The sequence below is a fragment of the Meriones unguiculatus genome, chromosome 8 (assembly GCF_030254825.1).
Source record: "Meriones unguiculatus strain TT.TT164.6M chromosome 8, Bangor_MerUng_6.1, whole genome shotgun sequence".
In the NCBI taxonomy this organism is placed as follows: Eukaryota; Metazoa; Chordata; class Mammalia; order Rodentia; family Muridae; genus Meriones; species Meriones unguiculatus.
Genome location: NC_083356.1, coordinates 117,202,331 through 117,215,968, shown reverse-complemented (window position 1 = coordinate 117,215,968; position 13,638 = coordinate 117,202,331).

Sequence of the window (13,638 nt, the reverse complement as noted above, 5' to 3'; positions counted from 1 at the left end):
AGAACTTTCAGAACTTACAAATAAGAAAATGAGCAAGAAAATTTTTCAGTGGGCAAAAGTTTTGAAAAGACAAAGAAGATATTCAGATGGCATATAAGCATTTGAAAAGATGCTTAACATAATTACTTGTTAGAAAATGCAAATTAAAATGACACTGAGCACCAATATACACCCATTCGAATGAATAAAATTTCAAAACCTGATATTGACTAAATTGCCACCGATGTTTTTCCCTTGTTGCTTTCATTTCCCGAGCTCCATTTATCACGAAGCGACTTTTCCAAACTCTCCTCCATACAAGCCATTCTTGCCACAGAGGTATTTATGGTTATTCTGGAAAATATAAGGCACTCGTAGCAGCCTTTTCTTTATATCTTCATGCATGCTCTGTCTTCTTCAAAAAGATTGAGGTGGCTTTATTTTAATTTCATTAAATATTTAGATCCTATTACATGCTAGGAGCAGGGAATATTAAATGAAATAATAGCCCTGATCTGAGGTAACCCAGCGACTGATAATGCAGACAGATAAAAACACCAATAGTGACAGTGTGCTGCAGGGAGGGCTATGACACAGCACGTGCAGGCTGCACTGAACCTCTGGACAGGGGCCTGGCATCCCTCCTAGAAGCCTTAGAAGGCAGCAGAGGCTGTATGTTGTTGTTCTTGTCATTTTCTTATGTAGCCAACACTAAACAAATCACTTCACTGCCAAAACGTGAAGTTTTTCCCCCAACAGTGTTCAGCCTATAAGTCAATTCAATGCTGATGCTATCTAGCTGGAGATCCACACACTGAGAGCTTGGTCTCATAAGACCATCTCCACTTGCCCTGATTCTTAAACTGTGGGTGGAGACCCCACATGGTTCTCATCACTGAAAGGGCTGAGGTTGCTCAAGAAGGCCAAGGCATAGTGTGCAAACAGGAGGGGTATTCCTAGAGAAGTCTATACAAACTGGGTCCCAAGTGGCCTGATGCCTGGTATAAGGAAGCTTATCCCAGAAGCAGGGCCATGCCAAAGCCCTCCCTAGAAAGACATGTCTGACAGCGTGTGGAAGAGGGAACTAGATGGGGCTAGGTGCTTGGTGACGGATGGCACAGTTCTCCAGCACTCCAGGTAAGAAAAGGTGGGTGTGTGGACCTAGACAGAAGCTAGGGTATAATAGAGAAACAGAACCAACAAAATGAACACATACCAAAAGAGAATTTATTAGATTGGCTTATATGACATAGTCAACGTAGTCCAATGATGGCAATGGCTGTCTCGTACCAGAGAGGCAAACAACCTGGAAATTCTAAGTCCATACAACTGGCAGTCTTGGTAGACACTGCCTCCTACCAAAAGCCTGGAGGATTCTGAGCGCTTGTTTGACCTTCAGTCAGTGTTGGAAGAAGTTGGTTCTAAGATGCGCAAAGCAATCAGCAGCAAGAGCATCAGAAGAGATGAACTCAACCAAGAGTGCAGCCCAGTAATAGAAAAGGGTAAAGTTTTCCTTCTTTGATATTGGCCGTCATGGTTTCTGACGAGAAATGCCCAGTCATGCCAATCACTGTTGCTCATAAGTAATGTATGATTTTCCTTCAGCTGCTTCAAAGATTGTTCCTCTTCTTCATCTGAGACAATGATAACACAAATACTAAATACCCCCTTTATGTGCAGGGGTTCTCTCTTACAGTCCCTCATTCTCTCCCACTTTTGAGACGTTGCTGTTATTCATTTTACTCCTTCATATGCTGTAATTTCCAATGTATCGTTATTATTTATGTAAAGTTATATTCTACATTAAAATGAAAGATTCCTTATCTTTCTTCCTTACTTAGCTGACATTCTTCTTTTCTTTTCTCTTTTTTCCTTGAGTTTCTGGCATTTACTTTCCCTCTTCTGTCTGAGGGACTTCCCAAACTTTTTCAAGACCACATCCTCTGCTTTATTTCAGAGAGCCTCTTCTATTTCCTTTTCTCTTTGAAGCTTACCACTTGCATGATCCCACCTGTGGGAGACTCCACAGGCTTCCCCCAAATAGACCTAAGGCATATCTTTATGCAGATCTTTCTAGATTTCAGGGTAGCGTTTAATCCATGACCTCGGTTTGGGGGACAGGGCAGAGGGAATCAATTTCTAGCTTCCCTAGTTTTGTTTTGTTTTTTCATCTTATTAGAATAGAAATTCTGACTTCCAAATTCTTTAGATCAATGTATCTCACCCTTCCTAATGCTGCGACCCTTTAAAACAGTTCCTCATGTGGTGCCACCATCTACTATTTTCATTGCTACCTCATAACTGTAATTTTGTTACTGTTGTGGATCACAATGTAAATATTTCATATGCAGGATATCTGATATGTGACCCCTGTGAAAGGGTTGTTTGACCCCTCCAAGGGGTTGTGACCCACAAGTTAAGAACCACTGCTTTAGATGCTGCAAATGAACGTCCTTTGTTTCTGCACACAGCCCACAGAGATGAGTCTGAATAATTTCTACTGGCTTGTCTTTAAGCTCACTGACTTTTTAATCTGTTTGTCTTCATTCTGTTAGTCATCCAACCTAGAGTTTTTATTTCAGTCACTGTATTTTTTTAATTTTAAAATACATTTTAGTCAAATTATATTTTACAGGTCAGTGGAGGCTTCCCCCCACCACTCCCACCCCAGTGATCCTCTGAATGCCTAATAAGATTAAATGCCCCCTGAACATTTTAATTATTAAACTATTAAGCTCTGAGACTTGTTACACTTTATGCTAGATGTTGGTATATTTATTTACCAAGCAAGTCAGCTTGGTTTATTTCAGGCTGTAAGTTCCCAATTGTCCCTTCTCTCTCTGTGGCATCTCATTAGCTAAGTTTCCTCCTTCACAAGTGTTGATGTTGTTAGTCTACGAAGCCTTTTCCGTGATATTTTGATCCTTCCCATGTATGCACCACCTAGTGACTGATCTAAGAACTGTGTCAGAAGAAATGTGCTTCGTTCTCCAGGAATCCTCCATGCTGACTGAGACTTGATCTATGCCTGCACAGCGAGCTCTGGGTCTATCAGTGCTCTACAGCCCAGAGTGCCTTTCCTATATGATCATTCCGTCAGCTCTTGCCTTGGGTGCTCCTGAAAACACAGTTCTGTTCTCCAGCCCAACAGGCAGGGCTTTAGTTGTCTACAGTGTAGAACAGGAAATTTCCCTCTGAGACAAATTCTAGGACCAGAGCTCTGTACATTAGCGGAGTCTCTTCAGTGGACAGGTTAGTGTCTTGAGAGAAGATCAAGAGGAGCGAGGATCTGCTGAATGTCACTGCCTGGATGCAGGTGTGAAGATGACGGAGGTGAGCATGTAGGTAAACAGGTTAATACCAGACTCTGCCCAACTCACTTCACCTGTCAGAGACATTCATGTGCTATTCTCTTTCCTTAAACATTACATTTGAAAAGAATTCTATTTGTTACTCCTTTGTAGTTTACATGACTCCTCATCTTATTTAAAACGTTTTAAAACAGCACCAATGGATTATAAACCATGAGTTCTGATGTTACAGGATAAAACTAAACTTTCTACTCTGAGCACTCTTAAGGAAAGAAGGGTCTTTTCTGTGTTTCATTATATGTTGAATTTTCCATCATGTAACGTGGACATCCAGTTGGTTCTCTGAGCTGATAGCCATGCTCTACACACAGCTTACATATTCCACCCAAAGACACAAGACAAAGGGGGTTGACATCTTTCCACTTCATCTGACTGTGGATGAATTATTTAGCTGTGGGTAGTATATGGTAAAATGTATAGGCATTTTTTTACAAAATTCAAACACAGTTGAGTTCAGTTTTGGCTCCTCTGCTTTTTATGTATCTGAACAAGGATAAGTTACTTTAAGTCTTTCAACCTCAACTTCCCCATCTGTAAAAGTACGTTAATATTATTTAACACAAATCTTCCTTAGTGACTCAAGATAGCTTACATATTCTGTGCATTCTGAGTGTATAAATGAGTCTACAGAATAGCAAAGGAATGTTGTATAAAATGCTGGTGGCCCACACCTGCCCCTTTGGCATGTAGTTCAGAGAAGACCTTCGTTTCAGTGACTACTGAAGAACTTTTAACCTTTGTGTTAACGAAAACTCATCATAAAGTTCAATTTCTATTAGAAGAGTTCAGCAAAGGGTGGGGGAGGCCTTCCATGCCGTCAAGGGTCTCTTTAATGCTTTAGAACAAGGCAGCTTAGTGTTTGCTTATATGCTACTATTCAAGGATGCACTCAGTGGATGAGAATTCACAGCAAACAGTAGCTTGTGTTGTCACTTGGACTCCACCAGCACAGCTGCTGTTCCCCAGGCCTGTCCCCACAGAGAACAGCAGGAGCTTGTGGCTGCTCACAGATGCACCCTTCCATTTTGCTCTTATTTTACACAGCCTCACTCTGCAAAATGCTGAGCCCATCTGCTTACATCTGTGGACCCTGAAAGCCGAGAGGATAAAAATAGCTGCTGCATGCAGAATATATACCACGTGAGCATTTCCACCTCCCCAGACCCTTCCCAGCTCTTCACGAATGTTATCACAATCTTCCTGAAAGCTCTGTGCACGGGGTCTTCTTGCATTCAAATACCTTACCCCAAAATGTGTACTCAACACACTGAAAAGCAGGCATTCGAGTCAGCTGTAGCTGACTTCTAGACCCACATTCTTTATTCCCTGAAAATTTCATAGCTGTCTACAGTGCATCTTAATCACACCCACCCCCATTCCCTCTCTTCATTTCCCCAGGCCCCCTGCCATCATTAGAGCTCATCGTCAGCTTCAATTCCTCTTTTAAAAATAATAATAACCTACTGAGTCCAACAGTGCTGCCCACATGCTCATGGCTGAGGGATCATCCATGGGAGCCATGGGCAAATCGGTGACCAGATCTCCAAGGAAGGATAATCCTCCTCCAGCAGCCATCAAATGCCAACAGGTCTTCATTAAGCAGTGGGACCTTCGAGTGTTCCATGCTGGGCTTTTTACATGGCCTGACCTTGTACAGGTTTGTGCAGGTATCCACAGCTGTTATGAGTTCATGTGTGCAGTGGCCATGTCATATCCAGAGGACATCATCTCATAGCACTGATTCCCATCCTCCAGCTCTTCAGTTCTTCCTGGCCCCTGGTCAGCAGTGTTTCCTGAGCCCTGGAAGGTGGTCAGTACGAATGTCATATCTATGGCTGAGTGCTCACCCACTCATCCTCAGCACGCTGGGCCATTCTGAGTCTCTTCCTTGGCCGTTACCCACTACAGGAGGAAGCGTCACTGACCGTGACAGAGGGCAGCACAAATCCATGAATATAAACATAAATATTTAAAAGGCATTTTGGTAACATGACACTTTAACTAAACAATACTGAGAGGTCCCCACTTTGGGCCTGTGAGTTCCCTAGCAATGGACTTTGGCTATGTTTACAATAGCACTGAAGCATGAATTTACTCCTGGTAAAATGGGCCTCACAGCCAATCAAAAGAGCAGTTGGTTATTCCCAAAACATATTGCCACTATTGAACCAGTAACTACATCTTGTTTTGTTGGTTTCTAATTATAACTTCAGGGTCAAGAGCAAGGTCAGACCATTGATGTCTTTTCTCCCCCAGCCACTGCATCTTCCATCCCTGTGAAAGCTAGCCAGCAGGAATAGAGTTTTCTGGTCAGTTGAAATTGTTTTCCTGTGTCTTCTAACCTAAGTGAGCAGTATCTTTAGAAAAAAAATCCTACCATCTAGTTATTGTGGACAACCTCCATTTAAACATACTTTACGGTATATAAAACACTTCCATCTGGTGAAAAGTGGGCCATAATCTCTCCTAGAAGAACAAACACAACCTTAAATCATTGCCTGGGTGGCCAAGTTCATGGAACTTAGGTGGCCAGTTAGACCTGAACCTGAATCCTCTACTTGCCAGTCCAGATTTCTGTAAGGACAACAAGTGGATATGGCATTTCCCTAGAATACTAAGAAGAAAACAGTGCTAAAGGCATTTTGTTACAAAACACACACAGTCTAGTTAGAATTCGCAGTTGACTGCTTGTTAAGCTGTTAAACAGGAGCCCTTGGGAGCTCACAGGAGCCCACAGGGGCTCACAGAGACTGAACCACCAACCAGGGAGCCTGCATGGGGCTGTCCTAGACCCTCTGCACATATGTAACAGTTGTGTAGCTTGATCTCCTTGTAGGACTCCTAACAGTGGGAGCAGAGGCTGTCTCTGACTCTGTTGCCTGCCTTTGGGACCCTTTCCCTCTACTGGGCTCCCTTGTCCAACCTTAATAAGAGAGGAGGTACCTAGTCTTACTGAAACTTGATATGCATAGCTGCTTGATATCCATCGAGGCTGGCTCTTTTCTGAAGAGGGAAAACTTCAGAAAAGTTCAGAGGGAGGGAAAACTGTGCTTGGGATGTAAAAAAAGTTATTAAGCTAAAGCTAGAGAAACAGTTCTGTAGTTAAGAGTGCTTCATGGGCTGGAGAGATGGCTCAGCCGTTAAGAGCATCATCTGATAAATATGGATCTGTTTTCATTTTTCTGCACATAGACATCCAGTTGGACCAGCACCATTTGTTGAAGATGCTGTCTTTCTTTTTTCCATTGAATGATTTTGGCTTCTTTGTCAAAAATCAAGTATTCATAGGTGTTTGGGTTTATTTCTAGGTCTTCTATTCAGTTCTATTGATCCTCCTTTATGTTTCTATGCCAGTACCATGCCATTTTTATTACTATTGCTCTGTAGTACAGCTTGAGATCAGGGAAGGAGATACCTCCAGATGATCTGTTGTTGTACAGGATCGTTTTGGAAATTCTGGGTTTTTTGTTTCTCCATACAAAGTTGAGAATTTTTCTTTCAAGATATGTAAAGAATTGCATTGGTATTTTGATGGGAATTACATTGAATCTGTAAATTGTTTTTGGCCGGATGGCCATTTTTACTATGTTAATCCTACCGATCCATGAGCACGGGAGATCTTTCCATCTTCTGATATCTTCTTCAATTTCTTTCTTCAGAGACTTTAAGTTTTTTTCAAACTGGTCTTTCACCAGCTTGGTTAAAGGTACTTTATGTTAGTAGTGGGGAAATCTATCTGGCACTTTCTTGGACAATTAAGAATAGCACTTCCCCAAAATCCAGCTATCCCACTCTTAGGCATATATCCAAAAGAAGCTCAGTACACAACAAGGACATTTGCTCAACCATGTTTGTAGCAGCTTTATTCGTAATAGCCAGAACCTGGAAACAACCCAGATGTCCATCGACAGAGGAACGGATACAGAAATAGTGGTACATTTACACAATGGAATACTACTCAGCAATTAAAAACAAGGAAATCATGAAATTTGCAGGCAAATGGTGGGATACAGAAAAGATCATCCTCAGTGAGGTATCTATCCCAGGAGCAGAAAGACACACCTGGTAGATAGTCACTTATATAGACCTATAAGATAGGATAAACATACTAAAATATGTACACCTAAAGAAGATAAACAAAGTATGAGTCAAGATAAACCCTTCCTCTCCTAAGCTGCTTTTGTCGGGTATTTTGTCATGGCAATGACAAAATGTTACATATTTTTATATCATAATACAAATAAATCTACTTGAGATGCCTCTGCTCTTCCAAAGGTCCCAAGTTCAGCGCCCAGAAACCACATGGTGGCACAACCATCTATAGTGAGATCTGGTGCCCTCTTCTGGCGTTCAGGTGTACATGCAGGCAGAACACTGTATAAATAATAAGTAAATAAATCTTTAGAAAAAAAAGAGTGCTTCCTGACTCACCCACTTCAGGTGCCTCACAGTGCATACCTCCAGCTCCAGGGAATCTGATGCCCTCTTCAGGCCTGCATGTACACTGTGTACACACACACACACACACACACCTAAACATAATTTAAATTTTTTAAATTTAAATATTTTAATGCTGTCCCTTGTTTTCAATATGCAATTACATTACTAAGGAATTGCGATCTTTAAAAAGCAGTTTATCAAAAAAGAAAGCAGTTTATCTAAGGAATGATAAAAAGATAGATTTCAGACAAGTACACAGAGATACATGTGTGTGTGTGTGTGTGTTTTGTATGTGCTTTCATATGTGTGTAGGTGTGTATCCATGTAATTGTGGAAGGTAGAAGTTGGTGCTGGGCTTCTCTCTGAATTACTCTCCACCATAATTTTTGACATAGAGTTTCTCAGTGTTTCTGGTGCCCACCAATTCAGCTGGACCATCTAGCCAGCAAGCCCCAATATGCCCCCCCCCCCAGTGCTGGTATTATGGACACAGGAAACCCCACCGGATGCTGGGGACCACACCCTGGTCCCCATGTTGGCACAGCAGGCACTTTGCCAGCAGGGCAGTCTCCCTGGCCCTTTGGAGATACATGTCAACATGCTATTGATGGGGTAGATAATTTCTTGGCTTCGGTATTGAAATTATTTTATAGGACCAAACCAGCTGCCTGAAAGAAACAGAATCCAGCCCCGCTGCATGGAAGCTGTTTAGACCAACCAAATCCCTTGAGAAGGATGCTTTCCAGCCTGTGGAGCTGCCTGTAGGCTGTGCTGGGTGCTCCGGTTCCCAGCTTTTGTCAGCTGTCAGACTGTGCTGGGGTGGGCTTTGCTGATGTATCTGCCTGAGTTATTTCTACTCCTGAAAGTAACTCTTTACTCATATTCCTGTAAGCAACCCCAATAAAATTCATTGGTTCATCTAGCTGGAAAAAAAATTATTTTATAGTATTACCTATACATTATTGTAGCTGATACCATAAAAGCTTTGGCATCAGTCAATCACAGAATAGTGTGTGTGTGTGTGTGTGTGTGTATGTATGTGTGTAGGGGCCTCTATAGTAAATGTTACATTATGTTTTCATTTACTATTTTAGAAAATAAAAATATTATTTAATAGGGATGTGAGCTTTGTGTGTAGATAGAAAAGGTTGAGTTGTATTGAGTAATTGAATAGTGCACCAAAGATTTACACTTCAAATCGAAGTGCATTAGACGTGTTAATACGCCTAAATGCACAAAGGGAATTTAAATACGATGATTAATTCATCACCTGTTGACAAATAACATTTTATACTTAATGTTAGAGGCAAAATGTTTTCACGAAATGGCCAGTTCTAATAAATATGCCAAAGAGGCCTGTAAATAACAGGCTAGACTGTTGCTCAGCACCTCACAGCTCTCTGAGTTCATCTTCTCTATGTTCAGTGAGTGTTGCAGAGAAGGGTGATAAGGACACAGAGAAGCCACCATCTGCAGGGCAGAGTTCCCGGTCTGAAGACACAAGGCTGGGATGAAATCCAAGAGGAAGTTACCAACTGTATGTCTGAGCATTCCTGAGTAAGGCCCCATCCTCGTAAGGGTTTATGTGGTCACAGCCATCTTTCCCTTCCTAAAGACATGTATGATTTGACTAGTAGGTGCTATTTCAAAATTACCTATTTCTTTGAGACCACAGATTCTGCCAGCTGTTAGCTAGTAGGTAGCTAAGAAATCTAATGAATGAGTGAGTACAGTTGGTTTCTAGGCCTTTTCTTTTGAAGCAAATACTAATGCATCATGACTAGCACATGACTGAGTATCCAAAGAATAAGCATCGTTGTCAGATGGGACATAACAAAGGGAGGAATTAAGCGCTCACCAGAACGTGGGCAGGCTCCCTATTCCTCCATACTCGGCTCATTACACCTGCCTCTAAAGTTAGGCTTCGGAAGCGACCTAACCCTTTCCCTTTCCAGCTTCACGGCATCAAGAGAACCAACATCTCATTATCATGCACCATGTTTGCTGAGATGTATCTGAGCTTTTTAAAAACCAAATTTTCTCTTATCAATGCCCTTCAATATGAACAAGACAAGGACGCTGGATCCTTCATGATGATGATGCCATGATGGAGTACCATTCTGCAACATCCCATATAAGAATAAAATGTGTTAAGCGTGGTTTGTCGCTGTTTGAAAACTGTCTTGAGTCTTATAGCCATTTTAATATTGTTTCATGAGCAACTGATGCATGGAGCATGGAAATCACAGCACTCAAGCTGTTCAGAAAGGTTACCAAGGCTACATCTGGCAAGCTTGATCGATTTGACTCAGAACCTGGTTCTGCTTCTAATGGGTTGTGTGACTTTGAGCAGATGATGACCTCAGTTTCCCCACCTGTACAATGGGCACTTCATTAGCCTACAGAGTTGTCAGAAGGGTATCATAGCATGAGGGCCGAACATTTAACAAAGATTTAAGGTACACACTCCCACAAGAGTAACTTGCATATTGTCTTGGGTTTCCTGACCATGGTGGTCAGATGAGAAAACATCTAATCATGTCTATAGAAAGACAAGATGCTGAGCAAAAGCACCTACAATTGTGTTTGATCCAAAAAGGCTCACTCTAAATTAAATGACTTATCAAAATAAAATACCCTACCACAATCCTTATGAGAAATGACTGTCACCCTGAACAAGACACATTTCTCTCCGTGGTTAGTGCTGAAGAAGCAACATCCGATACAGACAGTTTTAAAAAAAAGAGAGAAAGGAAAGAAAAAAAGCAGCTATGCTGGCCTCCTCCCGGCATCGCCAAGGTCACCGCGGCATTTGTGGGAAGGCAGGCTGGTGAAGAGAGAAGCAAGTCGTGGCCCTGGAGCCCAGCACGAGGCAGCACTCACAGGAGACACAGCGGCAGAAGCTGCGGTCACTTGCTGCAGGCCCCTAAGCCAACAGTAGCCCACGGACCCTGCCATTACAGCCTTCCACTGGCTTGTTTATTTACCCATCAAGAACCATAAGGACCTTTACTGCATAAAATGCCAAGTGTGGTGGTAATTGACATCAAACGACCCATGTCTACCAACAAATAAAAGACCAAAGTAATAAACATAGAGAGATGAGTGTTTAATGACCTTCAACAAATTTTTATTGTAAGATCCATAACAGTTAACTATATACACTGACATCTCTGGCCTGGAGCAGTCCCTGTTTTCAAAGTCAGAGGAAGAGGCCCAAATCCTGCCTTGCCATAGTGGTTCATGCAAAGCTGGATTGAGGGCTTCGGCCAGGCACAGGCTTACCCAAAATTGCCAGGCTCCTCAGACTTTCATCATGTCCATAAAATCAGAATTCCTCCATCTTGAAAAACCCTTCTCACAGAGAGAGGGAGAGGAAGAAAGAAGGAGGGGGGAGGAGGGCAAGAGAGAGAGCACTTACTACTTCCATAGCTAGATAAAATACACCTCTTTTAGACCGTACATAGAGGAGTAGCTGAAGCATACGAACTACCTTTCCCTCAAACTGCTTTTAGGCCAGAATCCCCGCCTACCAGCCCTAACTTGATCTTCCTGCCTATCATCTGAATTGGAGTGTCTCTTTGTTGGTGGTAAGACAGCCTTAGAATGCTCCCACACATAGATTTCACTTCTTTGACAGACCACGATGACGAGACAACACTGAACATCCTAATCTCAGCCATCATAATCTCTGCTGCAGAGAAGAGCAGGGCAGCGTGTGCGAGTTCATGTCCTTTCAGAATCAGTCACTGGCATGCCCCTGGGCATCTGGGGTAACAGGCATCTGGGATAGTAAATTTAAAAATGAACATTTTTTTTCCCTTGTGGTTTCCAAAATGTTACATAAATATGTTATTTTAAACAAAATAAAAGGATTTTGGAGTGCACATTGTCCATCAGCGGAGGGTGCTCTGAGGTTTAGGTAGAGGGGCATCCATCTGTGTGAGAAGATAAAAGTTTCTCTGCACCCTAAAGTCTCTAAGGTCATTTAAAAATAATGACGTTGTTTTTATAGGCTTTATTTAGGCTCTAGTGTGACCCAGTTTCTTGTTGTTTGCAAAGGGAGGATTTTTGTAAAAGTTAAATTAAACTTAGGGCCGAGGCTCAAAACTATGGAATCTAATCTTTGCCTGCATGGCACAATGTGCTTCTCCGGAAATTGCTCCTTCTAATGCACGATTCAGGAAGTCATGTTGTAACATGCCACTCGCTTAGCATGGAATGGAATCTGCATCAACAAATGCCCAGGGCCTGGCCAGTGCAGCGTAGAATGCAAACCAGCGGGTAGTTGAGTGCTTTCTGGATTGTTTCTGTCTTGATATGAGAGAGTGCTTGATGGCTCAGCGCTTCTCTATCAGTGAGACGAAAGATGGGTGCCAAAGAGTTGCTGGCCCTCAATCCCCACCTCAAGAAGCTGATCCATGGGAGAGACTGGTATTGACATGCAGCAAGAAGAGAGGACAAGGAACAGAAGAAGATGCCAATGGCATTGGTGCCCACTTCCAGAGATCTGGAGTCACCACATTTCCATCACAGACTTAACGGACGTGATGGTGGGCACATTCATGTCTTCTTCTGGCATCCCTCCTTCTGCTCTCACACCAATACCTTTTTCTGACATAAAGTGAGAGCCAAGGATCTCAATTTTCTCCCTGGATGTTAGCTTCCTGCCACCTTTTAGAACAAGCCATCCTTCTACTTTGTCTCCATGACACCCTAAATTCTGATGACCACTGGCAGATTTCCATTCTAGTCCATTAATTTACCTCTAATTTTTATGGCCAACATCATGCTGTTCTAATTAGTGGGTCTTCAAAGTGTGTGTTTATCTCTCTTACAGCATCGTTCTCATGACTTTTTTTTTTTTTTCTGAGTGACACTATCTTTACTGCAAATGGAGTGCACAATTTCTTCCGGTTTCAAAAAATGCCCATGAGAACCTTGACTACATTCAATTCTTAGTCTCACAATTTGACGAACACAACATTATGTGTCTCTATTCATCCTTTAATTTTATCTCCATTTGCCAAACTCCTCTTTTATTTCTTGTAGTGAGGTTGTATATATTTCTTATAACCTAGGTCTTGCACTTTTTCCTCTGGGGCAGGTGTTTACTTTCATTTTCTATGTATGGATGTTCGGGCTGCATACATGTCTGTGCATCACATGTGTGCAGTGTCCACAGAGCCCAGAAGAGGATGTGGGACCCCCTGGAACTGGAGTTATCAACAGTTGTGAGCCACCGTGGGGGTGCTAGGAATTAAACCCCGGTCCTTCAGAAGAGAAGCCAGTGCTCTTAACCACTGAACCACATTTTCCAGAACATTTTCTTAATGTTTAGTTTTACAGATATTTATCTTGCCACATTATTAATGAGATTTTCCATTCTACCAGATTCTTTTAGTTCTGAATTTTTTTAAAAAGCAATTGAGCAGGCTGTTGTGTTCAGATTGGATGTTTTTGCCACCCACTTTTCTCCAGTTTTCTGCTCTGTTATTCATAGCAGTCTTTGATTTTATTCTAATCTGAAAAAACAATCAAGTTTGTCTCCTATGCTTCTATCTTTTATTTCCTTTCCTTGTCTGATTCCTTTGGCCAAAACCATTGAATAATAACAAAGATAGATAACGCTTCATTTCTTATATTTTTCTAAATTTCCCTGGTCACTGTCTTCAGGCAGATTGCTTTTTATTGTTTGAAATCAGCACTGTATGTTCCTACTATCAAAGATTTGTGTTAAGATTGAACTTTCATGTTTTTCTGTCAAATTATTTTCTGCCTACAAGACTCACTTTTTCTTTATTTCTTAATAAAGAATAAATTACATCCTTTATTAATTTCTAATATT